Consider the following 14,067-nt stretch of genomic DNA (forward strand, 5'->3'; position numbering starts at 1 on the left):
ACTACTACATCCAGATTTACTACTACATCCAGGACCACTACTACATCCAGATTTACTACTACATCCAGATTTACTACTACATCCAGAGTTACTACTACATCCAGATTTACTACTACATCCAGATTTACTACTACATCCAGAGTTACTACTACATCCAGGTCTAATACTACATCCAGGTCCACTACTACATCCAGATGTACTACTACATCCAGGTCTACTACTACATCCAGATTTACTACTACATCCAGAGTTACTACTACATCCAGGACCACTACTACATCCAGATTTACTACTACATCCAGGTCTACTACTACATCCAGAGTTACTACTACATCCAGATTTACTACTACATCCAGATTTACTACTACATCCAGAGTTACTACTACATCCAGGTCTAATACTACATCCAGATTTACTACTACATCCAGAGTTACTACTACATCCAGATTTACTACTACATCCAGATTTACTACTACATCCAGAGTTACTACTACATCCAGGTCTAATACTACATCCAGAGTTACTACTACATCCAGGACCACTACTACATCCAGGTCTACTACTACATCCAGGTCTACTACTACATCCAGGACCACTACTACATCCAAATGTTCTACTACATCCAGATTTACTACTACATCCAGATGTACTACTACATACAGATTTACTACTACATCCAGGTCTACTACTACATCCAGGTCTACTACTACATCCAAATGTTCTACTACATCCAGATTTACTACTACATCCAGGACCACTACTACATCCAGATTTACTACTACATCCAGATTTACTACTACATCCAGAGTTACTACTACATCCAGGACCACTACTACATCCAGGTCTACTACTACATCCAGGTCTACTACTACATCCAGATTTACCACTACATCCAGGTCTACTACTACATCCAGGTCTACTACTACATCCAGGTCCACTACTACATCCAGATTTACTACTACATCCAGGTCTACTACTACATCCAGATTTACTACAACATCCAGATTTACTACTACATCCAGGTCTACTACTACATCCAGATGTACTACTACATCCAGATTTACTACTACATCCAGGTATACTACTACATCCAGATTTACTACTACATCCAGATTTACTACTACATCCAGAGTTACTACTACATCCAGATTTACTACTACATCCAGATTTACTACTACATCCAGAGTTACTACTACATCCAGGTCTAATACTACATCCAGGTCCACTACTACATCCAGATGTACTACTACATCCAGGTCTACTACTACATCCAGATTTACTACTACATCCAGAGTTACTACTACATCCAGGACCACTACTACATCCAGATTTACTACTACATGCAGGTCTACTACTACATCCAGAGTTACTACTACATCCAGATTTACTACTACATCCAGATTTACTACTACATCCAGAGTTACTACTACATCCAGGTCTAATACTACATCCAGATTTACTACTACATCCAGAGTTACTACTACATCCAGATTTACTACTACATCCAGATTTACTACTACATCCAGAGTTACTACTACATCCAGGTCTAATACTACATCCAGAGTTACTACTACATCCAGGACCACTACTACATCCAGGTCTACTACTACATCCAGGTCTACTACTACATCCAGGACCACTACTACATCCAAATGTTCTACTACATCCAGATTTACTACTACATCCAGATGTACTACTACATACAGATTTACTACTACATCCAGGTCTACTACTACATCCAGGTCTACTACTACATCCAAATGTTCCACTACATCCAGATTTACTACTACATCCAGGACCACTACTACATCCAGATTTACTACTACATACAGATTTACTACTACATCCAGAGTTACTACTACATCCAGGACCACTACTACATCCAGGTCTACTACTACATCCAGGTCTACTACTACATCCAGATTTACCACTACACCCAGGTCTACTACTACATCCAGGTCTACTACTACATCCAGGTCCACTACTACATCCAGATTTACTACTACATCCAGGTCTACTACTACATCCAGATTTACTACTACATCCAGATTTACTACTACATCCAGGTCTACTACTACATCCAGATGTACTACTACATCCAGATTTACTACTACATCCAGGTCTACTACTACATCCAGATTTACTACTACATCCAGATTTACTACTACATCCAGGACCACTACTACATCCAGATTTACTACTACATCCAGATTTACTACTACATCCAGGTCTACTACTACATCCAGATTTACTACTACATCCAGATTTACTACTACATCCAGGACCACTACTACATCCAGATTTACTACTACATCCAGATTTACTACTACATCCAGAGTTACTACTACATCCAGATTTACTACTACATCCAGATTTACTACTACATCCAGATTTACTACTACATCCAGGACCACTACTACATCCAGATTTACTACTACATCCAGATTTACTACTACATCCAGGTCTACTACTACATCCAGATTTACTACTACATCCAGATTTACTACTACATCCAGGACCACTACTACATCCAGATTTACTACTACATCCAGATTTACTACTACATCCAGAGTTACTACTACATCCAGATTTACTACTACATCCAGATTTACTACTACATCCAGAGTTACTACTACATCCAGGTCTAATACTACATCCAGGTCCACTACTACATCCAGATGTACTACTACATCCAGGTCTACTACTACATCCAGATTTACTACTACATCCAGAGTTACTACTACATCCAGGACCACTACTACATCCAGATTTACTACTACATCCAGGTCTACTACTACATCCAGAGTTACTACTACATCCAGATTTACTACTACATCCAGATTTACTACTACATCCAGAGTTACTACTACATCCAGGTCTAATACTACATCCAGATTTACTACTACATCCAGAGTTACTACTACATCCAGATTTACTACTACATCCAGATTTACTACTACATCCAGAGTTACTACTACATCCAGGTCTAATACTACATCCAGAGTTACTACTACATCCAGGACCACTACTACATCCAGGTCTACTACTACATCCAGGTCTACTACTACATCCAGGACCACTACTACATCCAAATGTTCTACTACATCCAGATTTACTACTACATCCAGATGTACTACTACATACAGATTTACTACTACATCCAGGTCTACTACTACATCCAGGTCTACTACTACATCCAAATGTTCTACTACATCCAGATTTACTACTACATCCAGGACCACTACTACATCCAGATTTACTACTACATCCAGATTTACTACTACATCCAGAGTTACTACTACATCCAGGACCACTACTACATCCAGGTCTACTACTACATCCAGGTCTACTACTACATCCAGATTTACCACTACATCCAGGTCTACTACTACATCCAGGTCTACTACTACATCCAGGTCCACTACTACATCCAGATTTACTACTACATCCAGGTCTACTACTACATCCAGATTTACTACAACATCCAGATTTACTACTACATCCAGGTCTACTACTACATCCAGATGTACTACTACATCCAGATTTACTACTACATCCAGGTATACTACTACATCCAGATTTACTACTACATCCAGATTTACTACTACATCCAGAGTTACTACTACATCCAGATTTACTACTACATCCAGATTTACTACTACATCCAGAGTTACTACTACATCCAGGTCTAATACTACATCCAGGTCCACTACTACATCCAGATGTACTACTACATCCAGGTCTACTACTACATCCAGATTTACTACTACATCCAGAGTTACTACTACATCCAGGACCACTACTACATCCAGATTTACTACTACATGCAGGTCTACTACTACATCCAGAGTTACTACTACATCCAGATTTACTACTACATCCAGATTTACTACTACATCCAGAGTTACTACTACATCCAGATTTACTACTACATCCAGGTCTACTACTACATCCAGATTTACTACTACATCCAGGTCTACTACTACATCCAGGTCTACTACTACATCCAGGTCCACTACTACATCCAGATTTACTACTACATCCAGGTCTACTACTACATCCAGATTTACTACAACATCCAGATTTACTACTACATCCAGGTCTACTACTACATCCAGATTTACTACTACATCCAGATTTACTACTACATCCAGATTTACTACTACATCCAGATTTACTACTACATCCAGGTCTACTACTACATCCAGATTTACTACTACATCCAGATGTACTACTACATCCAGGTCTACTACTACATCCAGATGTACTACTACATCCAGATTTACTACTACATCCAGGTCTACTACTACATCCAGATTTACTACTACATCCAGATTTACTACTACATCCAGGACCACTACTACATCCAGATTTACTACTACATCCAGATTTACTACTACATCCAGGTCTACTACTATATCCAGATTTACTACTACATCCAGGTCCACTACTACATCCAGATTTACTACTACATCCAGGTCTACTACTACATCCAGATTTACTACTACATCCAGGTCCACTACTACATCCAGATTTACTACTACATCCAGGTCTACTACTACATCCAGATTTACTACTACATCCAGGTCTACTACTACATCCAGGACCACTACTACATCCAGATGTACTACTACATCCAGATTTACTACTACATCCAGATGTACTACTACATCCAGGTCTACTACTACATCCAGATTTACTACTACATCCAGATTTACTACTACATCCAGGACCACTACTACATCCAGATTTACTACTACATCCAGATTTACTACTACATCCAGAGTTACTACTACATCCAGATTTACTACTACATCCAGATTTACTACTACATCCAGAGTTACTACTACATCCAGGTCTAATACTACATCCAGGTCCACTACTACATCCAGATGTACTACTACATCCAGGTCTACTACTACATCCAGATTTACTACTACATCCAGAGTTACTACTACATCCAGGACCACTACTACATCCAGATTTACTACTACATCCAGGTCTACTACTACATCCAGAGTTACTACTACATCCAGATTTACTACTACATCCAGATTTACTACTACATCCAGAGTTACTACTACATCCAGGTCTAATACTACATCCAGATTTACTACTACATCCAGAGTTACTACTACATCCAGATTTACTACTACATCCAGATTTACTACTACATCCAGAGTTACTACTACATCCAGGTCTAATACTACATCCAGAGTTACTACTACATCCAGGACCACTACTACATCCAGGTCTACTACTACATCCAGGTCTACTACTACATCCAGGACCACTACTACATCCAAATGTTCTACTACATCCAGATTTACTACTACATCCAGATGTACTACTACATACAGATTTACTACTACATCCAGGTCTACTACTACATCCAGGTCTACTACTACATCCAAATGTTCTACTACATCCAGATTTACTACTACATCCAGGACCACTACTACATCCAGATTTACTACTACATCCAGATTTACTACTACATCCAGAGTTACTACTACATCCAGGACCACTACTACATCCAGGTCTACTACTACATCCAGGTCTACTACTACATCCAGATTTACCACTACATCCAGGTCTACTACTACATCCAGGTCTACTACTACATCCAGGTCCACTACTACATCCAGATTTACTACTACATCCAGGTCTACTACTACATCCAGATTTACTACAACATCCAGATTTACTACTACATCCAGGTCTACTACTACATCCAGATGTACTACTACATCCAGATTTACTACTACATCCAGGTATACTACTACATCCAGATTTACTACTACATCCAGATTTACTACTACATCCAGAGTTACTACTACATCCAGATTTACTACTACATCCAGATTTACTACTACATCCAGAGTTACTACTACATCCAGGTCTAATACTACATCCAGGTCCACTACTACATCCAGATGTACTACTACATCCAGGTCTACTACTACATCCAGATTTACTACTACATCCAGAGTTACTACTACATCCAGGACCACTACTACATCCAGATTTACTACTACATGCAGGTCTACTACTACATCCAGAGTTACTACTACATCCAGATTTACTACTACATCCAGATTTACTACTACATCCAGAGTTACTACTACATCCAGGTCTAATACTACATCCAGATTTACTACTACATCCAGAGTTACTACTACATCCAGATTTACTACTACATCCAGATTTACTACTACATCCAGAGTTACTACTACATCCAGGTCTAATACTACATCCAGAGTTACTACTACATCCAGGACCACTACTACATCCAGGTCTACTACTACATCCAGGTCTACTACTACATCCAGGACCACTACTACATCCAAATGTTCTACTACATCCAGATTTACTACTACATCCAGATGTACTACTACATACAGATTTACTACTACATCCAGGTCTACTACTACATCCAGGTCTACTACTACATCCAAATGTTCCACTACATCCAGATTTACTACTACATCCAGGACCACTACTACATCCAGATTTACTACTACATACAGATTTACTACTACATCCAGAGTTACTACTACATCCAGGACCACTACTACATCCAGGTCTACTACTACATCCAGGTCTACTACTACATCCAGATTTACCACTACACCCAGGTCTACTACTACATCCAGGTCTACTACTACATCCAGGTCCACTACTACATCCAGATTTACTACTACATCCAGGTCTACTACTACATCCAGATTTACTACTACATCCAGATTTACTACTACATCCAGGTCTACTACTACATCCAGATGTACTACTACATCCAGATTTACTACTACATCCAGGTCTACTACTACATCCAGATTTACTACTACATCCAGATTTACTACTACATCCAGGACCACTACTACATCCAGATTTACTACTACATCCAGATTTACTACTACATCCAGGTCTACTACTACATCCAGATTTACTACTACATCCAGATTTACTACTACATCCAGGACCACTACTACATCCAGATTTACTACTACATCCAGATTTACTACTACATCCAGAGTTACTACTACATCCAGATTTACTACTACATCCAGATTTACTACTACATCCAGATTTACTACTACATCCAGGACCACTACTACATCCAGATTTACTACTACATCCAGATTTACTACTACATCCAGGTCTACTACTACATCCAGATTTACTACTACATCCAGATTTACTACTACATCCAGGACCACTACTACATCCAGATTTACTACTACATCCAGATTTACTACTACATCCAGAGTTACTACTACATCCAGATTTACTACTACATCCAGATTTACTACTACATCCAGAGTTACTACTACATCCAGGTCTAATACTACATCCAGGTCCACTACTACATCCAGATGTACTACTACATCCAGGTCTACTACTACATCCAGATTTACTACTACATCCAGAGTTACTACTACATCCAGGACCACTACTACATCCAGATTTACTACTACATCCAGGTCTACTACTACATCCAGAGTTACTACTACATCCAGATTTACTACTACATCCAGATTTACTACTACATCCAGAGTTACTACTACATCCAGGTCTAATACTACATCCAGATTTACTACTACATCCAGAGTTACTACTACATCCAGATTTACTACTACATCCAGATTTACTACTACATCCAGAGTTACTACTACATCCAGGTCTAATACTACATCCAGAGTTACTACTACATCCAGGACCACTACTACATCCAGGTCTACTACTACATCCAGGTCTACTACTACATCCAGGACCACTACTACATCCAAATGTTCTACTACATCCAGATTTACTACTACATCCAGATGTACTACTACATACAGATTTACTACTACATCCAGGTCTACTACTACATCCAGGTCTACTACTACATCCAAATGTTCTACTACATCCAGATTTACTACTACATCCAGGACCACTACTACATCCAGATTTACTACTACATCCAGATTTACTACTACATCCAGAGTTACTACTACATCCAGGACCACTACTACATCCAGGTCTACTACTACATCCAGGTCTACTACTACATCCAGATTTACCACTACATCCAGGTCTACTACTACATCCAGGTCTACTACTACATCCAGGTCCACTACTACATCCAGATTTACTACTACATCCAGGTCTACTACTACATCCAGATTTACTACAACATCCAGATTTACTACTACATCCAGGTCTACTACTACATCCAGATGTACTACTACATCCAGATTTACTACTACATCCAGGTATACTACTACATCCAGATTTACTACTACATCCAGATTTACTACTACATCCAGAGTTACTACTACATCCAGATTTACTACTACATCCAGATTTACTACTACATCCAGAGTTACTACTACATCCAGGTCTAAAACTACATCCAGGTTCACTACTACATCCAGATGTACTACTACATCCAGGTCTACTACTACATCCAGATTTACTACTACATCCAGAGTTACTACTACATCCAGGACCACTACTACATCCAGATTTACTACTACATGCAGGTCTACTACTACATCCAGAGTTACTACTACATCCAGATTTACTACTACATCCAGATTTACTACTACATCCAGAGTTACTACTACATCCAGGTCTAATACTACATCCAGATTTACTACTACATCCAGAGTTACTACTACATCCAGATTTACTACTACATCCAGATTTACTACTACATCCAGAGTTACTACTACATCCAGGTCTAATACTACATCCAGAGTTACTACTACATCCAGGACCACTACTACATCCAGGTCTACTACTACATCCAGGTCTACTACTACATCCAGGACCACTACTACATCCAAATGTTCTACTACATCCAGATTTACTACTACATCCAGATGTACTACTACATACAGATTTACTACTACATCCAGGTCTACTACTACATCCAGGTCTACTACTACATCCAAATGTTCCACTACATCCAGATTTACTACTACATCCAGGACCACTACTACATCCAGATTTACTACTACATACAGATTTACTACTACATCCAGAGTTACTACTACATCCAGGACCACTACTACATCCAGGTCTACTACTACATCCAGGTCTACTACTACATCCAGATTTACCACTACACCCAGGTCTACTACTACATCCAGGTCTACTACTACATCCAGGTCCACTACTACATCCAGATTTACTACTACATCCAGGTCTACTACTACATCCAGATTTACTACTACATCCAGATTTACTACTACATCCAGGTCTACTACTACATCCAGATGTACTACTACATCCAGATTTACTACTACATCCAGGTCTACTACTACATCCAGATTTACTACTACATCCAGATTTACTACTACATCCAGGACCACTACTACATCCAGATTTACTACTACATCCAGATTTACTACTACATCCAGGTCTACTACTATATCCAGATTTACTACTACATCCAGGTCCACTACTACATCCAGATTTACTACTACATCCAGGTCTACTACTACATCCAGATTTACTACTACATCCAGGTCTACTACTACATCCAGGACCACTACTACATCCAGATGTACAACTACATCCAGGTCTACTACTACATCCAGATTTACTACTACATCCAGATTTACTACTACATCCAGATTTACTACTACATCCAGGACCACTACTACATCCAGGTCTACTACTACATCCAGATGTACTACTACATCCAGATTTACTACTACATCCAGATTTACTACTACATCCAGGACCACTACTACATCCAGGACCACTACTACATCCAGGTCTACTACTACATCCAGATGTACTACTACATCCAAAGTTACTACTACATCCAGGTCTACTACTACATCCAGATTTACTACTACATCCAGAGTTACTACTACATCCAGATTTACTACTACATCCAGATGTACTACTACATCCAGATTTACTACTACATCCAGATGTACTACTACATCCAGAGTTACTACTACATCCAGGTCTACTACTACATCCAGATTTACTACTACATCCAGGTCTACTACTACATCCAGATTTACTACTACATCCAGATGTACTACTACATCCAGGTCTACTACTACATCCAGATTTACTACTACATCCAGATTTACTACTACATCCAGGACCACTACTACATCCAGATGTACTACTACATCCAGATTTACTACTACATCCAGATGTACTACTACATCCAGGTCTACTACTACATCCAGATTTACTACTACATCCAGATTTACTACTACATCCAGGACCACTACTACATCCAGATTTACTACTACATCCAGATTTACTACTACATCCAGAGTTACTACTACATCCAGATTTACTACTACATCCAGATTTACTACTACATCCAGAGTTACTACTACATCCAGGTCTAATACTACATCCAGGTCCACTACTACATCCAGATGTACTACTACATCCAGGTCTACTACCACATCCAGATTTACTACTACATCCAGAGTTACTACTACATCCAGGACCACTACTACATCCAGATTTACTACTACATCCAGGTCTACTACTACATCCAGAGTTACTACTACATCCAGATTTACTACTACATCCAGATTTACTACTACATCCAGAGTTACTACTACATCCAGGTCTAATACTACATCCAGGTCCACTACTACATCCAGATGTACTACTACATCCAGGTCTACTACTACATCCAGATTTACTACTACATCCAGAGTTACTACTACATCCAGGACCACTACTACATCCAGGTCTACTACTACATCCAGGTCTACTACTACATCCAGGACCACTACTACATCCAAATGTTCTACTACATCCAGATGTACTACTACATACAGATTTACTACTACATCCAGGACCACTACTACATCCAGGTCTACTACTACATCCAGGTCTACTACTACATCCAAATGTTCTACTACATCCAGATTTACTACTACATCCAGATTTACTACTACATACAGATTTACTACTACATCCAGAGTTACTACTACATCCAGGACCACTACTACATCCAGGTCTACTACTACATCCAGGTCTACTACTACATCCAGATTTACCACTACATCCAGGTCTACTACTACATCCAGGTCCACTACTACATCCAGATTTACTACTACATCCAGGTCTACTACTACATCCAGATGTACTACTACATCCAGATTTACTACTACATCCAGGTCTACTACTACATCCAGATTTACTACTACATCCAGATGTACAACTACATCCAGGTCTACTACTACATCCAGATTTACTACTACATCCAGATTTACTACTACATCCAGATTTACTACTACATCCAGGACCACTACTAAATCCAGGTCTACTACTACATCCAGATGTACTACTATATCCAGATTTACTACTACATCCAGATTTACTACTACATCCAGGACCACTACTACATCCAGGACCACTACTACATCCAGGTCTACTACTACATCCAGATGTACTACTACATCCAGAGTTACTACTACATCCAGGTCTACTACTACATCCAGATTTACTACTACATCCAGAGTTACTACTACATCCAGATTTACTACTACATCCAGATTTACTACTACATCCAGATTTACTACTACATCCAGATGTACTACTACATCCAGAGTTACTACTACATCCAGGTCTACTACTACATCCAGATTTACTACTACATCCAGGTCTACTACTACATCCAGATTTACTACTACATCCAGATTTACTACTACATCCAGGACCACTACTACATCCAGATGTACTACTACATCCAGATTTACTACTACATCCAGATGTACTACTACATCCAGGTCTACTACTACATCCAGATTTACTACTACATCCAGATTTACTACTACATCCAGGACCACTACTACATCCAGATTTACTACTACATCCAGATTTACTACTACATCCAGAGTTACTACTACATCCAGATTTACTACTACATCCAGATTTACTACTACATCCAGAGTTACTACTACATCCAGGTCTAATACTACATCCAGGTCCACTACTACATCCAGATGTACTACTACATCCAGGTCTACTACTACATCCAGATTTACTACTACATCCAGAGTTACTACTACATCCAGGACCACTACTACATCCAGATTTACTACTACATCCAGGTCTACTACTACATCCAGAGTTACTACTACATCCAGATTTACTACTACATCCAGATTTACTACTACATCCAGAGTTACTACTACATCCAGGTCTAATACTACATCCAGATTTACTACTACATCCAGAGTTACTACTACATCCAGATTTACTACTACATCCAGATTTACTACTACACCCAGAGTTACTACTACATCCAGGTCTAATACTACATCCAGAGTTACTACTACATCCAGGACCACTACTACATCCAGGTCTACTACTACATCCAGGTCTACTACTACATCCAGGACCACTACTACATCCAAATGTTCTACTACATCCAGATTTACTACTACATCCAGATGTACTACTACATACAGATTTACTACTACATCCAGGACCACTACTACATCCAGGACCACTACTACATCCAGGTCTACTACTACATCCAGGTCTACTACTACATCCAAATGTTCTACTACATCCAGATTTACTACTACATCCAGGACCACTACTACATCCAGATTTACTACTACATACAGATTTACTACTACATCCAGAGTTACTACTACATCCAGGACCACTACTACATCCAGGTCTACTGCTACATCCAGGTCTACTACTACATCCAGATTTACCACTACATCCAGGTCTACTACTACATCCAGGTCTACTACTACATCCAGGTCCACTACTACATCCAGATTTACTACTACATCCAGGTCTACTACTACATCCAGATTTACTACTACATCCAGATTTACTACTACATCCAGGTCTACTACTACATCCAGATGTACTACTACATCCAGATTTACTACTACATCCAGGTCTACTACTACATCCAGATTTACTACTACATCCAGATTTACTACTACATCCAGGACCACTACTACATCCAGATTTACTACTACATCCAGATTTACTACTACATCCAGATTTACTACTACATCCAGGTCTACTACTACATCCAGATTTACTACTACATCCAGGTCCACTACTACATCCAGATGTACTACTACATCCAGGTCTACTACTACATCCAGATTTACTACTACATCCAGGTCCACTACTACATCCAGATTTACTACTACATCCAGGTCTACTACTACATCCAGATTTACTACTACATCCAGATTTACTACTACATCCAGGTCTACTACTACATCCAGGACCACTACTACATCCAGATTTACTACTACATCCAGGTCTACTACTACATCCAGGTCTTCTATAGACGTGAGAGCAGAGTTTGAGCAGGCCGGCAGAGAGAAGACGAGAAGGAGATGGAAGGAGGAGAGGAGGAGCAGTAGGCCGGCTGCAGGAAAGGAGAAGGATTGCAGTCAGGTTGCAGGGTCCAACATGGCCAACATCATGGAGACCAAGCCTGTAAAATGTTACACTTCTTGATCTTTAGTGCATGAGCTGTTGTGATTGGCTGTGATGTGACTTAACTGCAGCTGTCATTCTGTCATCTCTGTGTCCTGTCCAACCAGACTTAGGAGATGTATGAACTGTCCAACCAGACTTAGGAGATGTATTAACTGTCCGACCAGATTCAGGAAGAAAAGTAGGAAACAGTAGTCAGGTGCTGCAGCATGATAGTGACCAGAGCACTGTACAGACGAGTAGTCTCTGGCTCGTGTAGAGCTGTGCTGAGTCTGTATCAGTATAGTAGAATAGCAGTATCAGACAGGTGACTGTGGTCCAGTCTCCTCCAGCGTACACAGACACACAGGTTACTGGCATGTCTACTTTCATTTCACTCTGAAACACGTTTGGCCTTGAACACCAAGCTCCACACTATAGAGCTAGTGACATGTGAATTGGGGTGGTTTTGTTTCTGTGATGGTTTGATTGCCTGGTAGACTGGCTGGTTACATGCCTAACACCCACTCAACAACAGATACTAGTCTGCTACTGGAACTGTCTATGTGCCTTTGTCTTGCCATTGGATCCTCACAATTCTACCTGTTACTATCTGGCTTCTGATTT

General features: G+C 39.6%; 1 protein-coding gene across 1 annotated transcript in view; it reads left to right on the top strand.

Annotated features, from left to right (window-relative positions):
• LOC139381245 (ankyrin-3-like) overlaps positions 1 to 14,067 on the top strand; it is a 201,276-nt gene that overhangs the window by 168,948 nt on the left and 18,261 nt on the right. The window lies entirely within an intron of this gene.

The sequence above is a fragment of the Oncorhynchus clarkii genome, chromosome 23 (genome assembly GCF_045791955.1).
Source record: "Oncorhynchus clarkii lewisi isolate Uvic-CL-2024 chromosome 23, UVic_Ocla_1.0, whole genome shotgun sequence".
NCBI classification, from domain to species: Eukaryota; Metazoa; Chordata; class Actinopteri; order Salmoniformes; family Salmonidae; genus Oncorhynchus; species Oncorhynchus clarkii.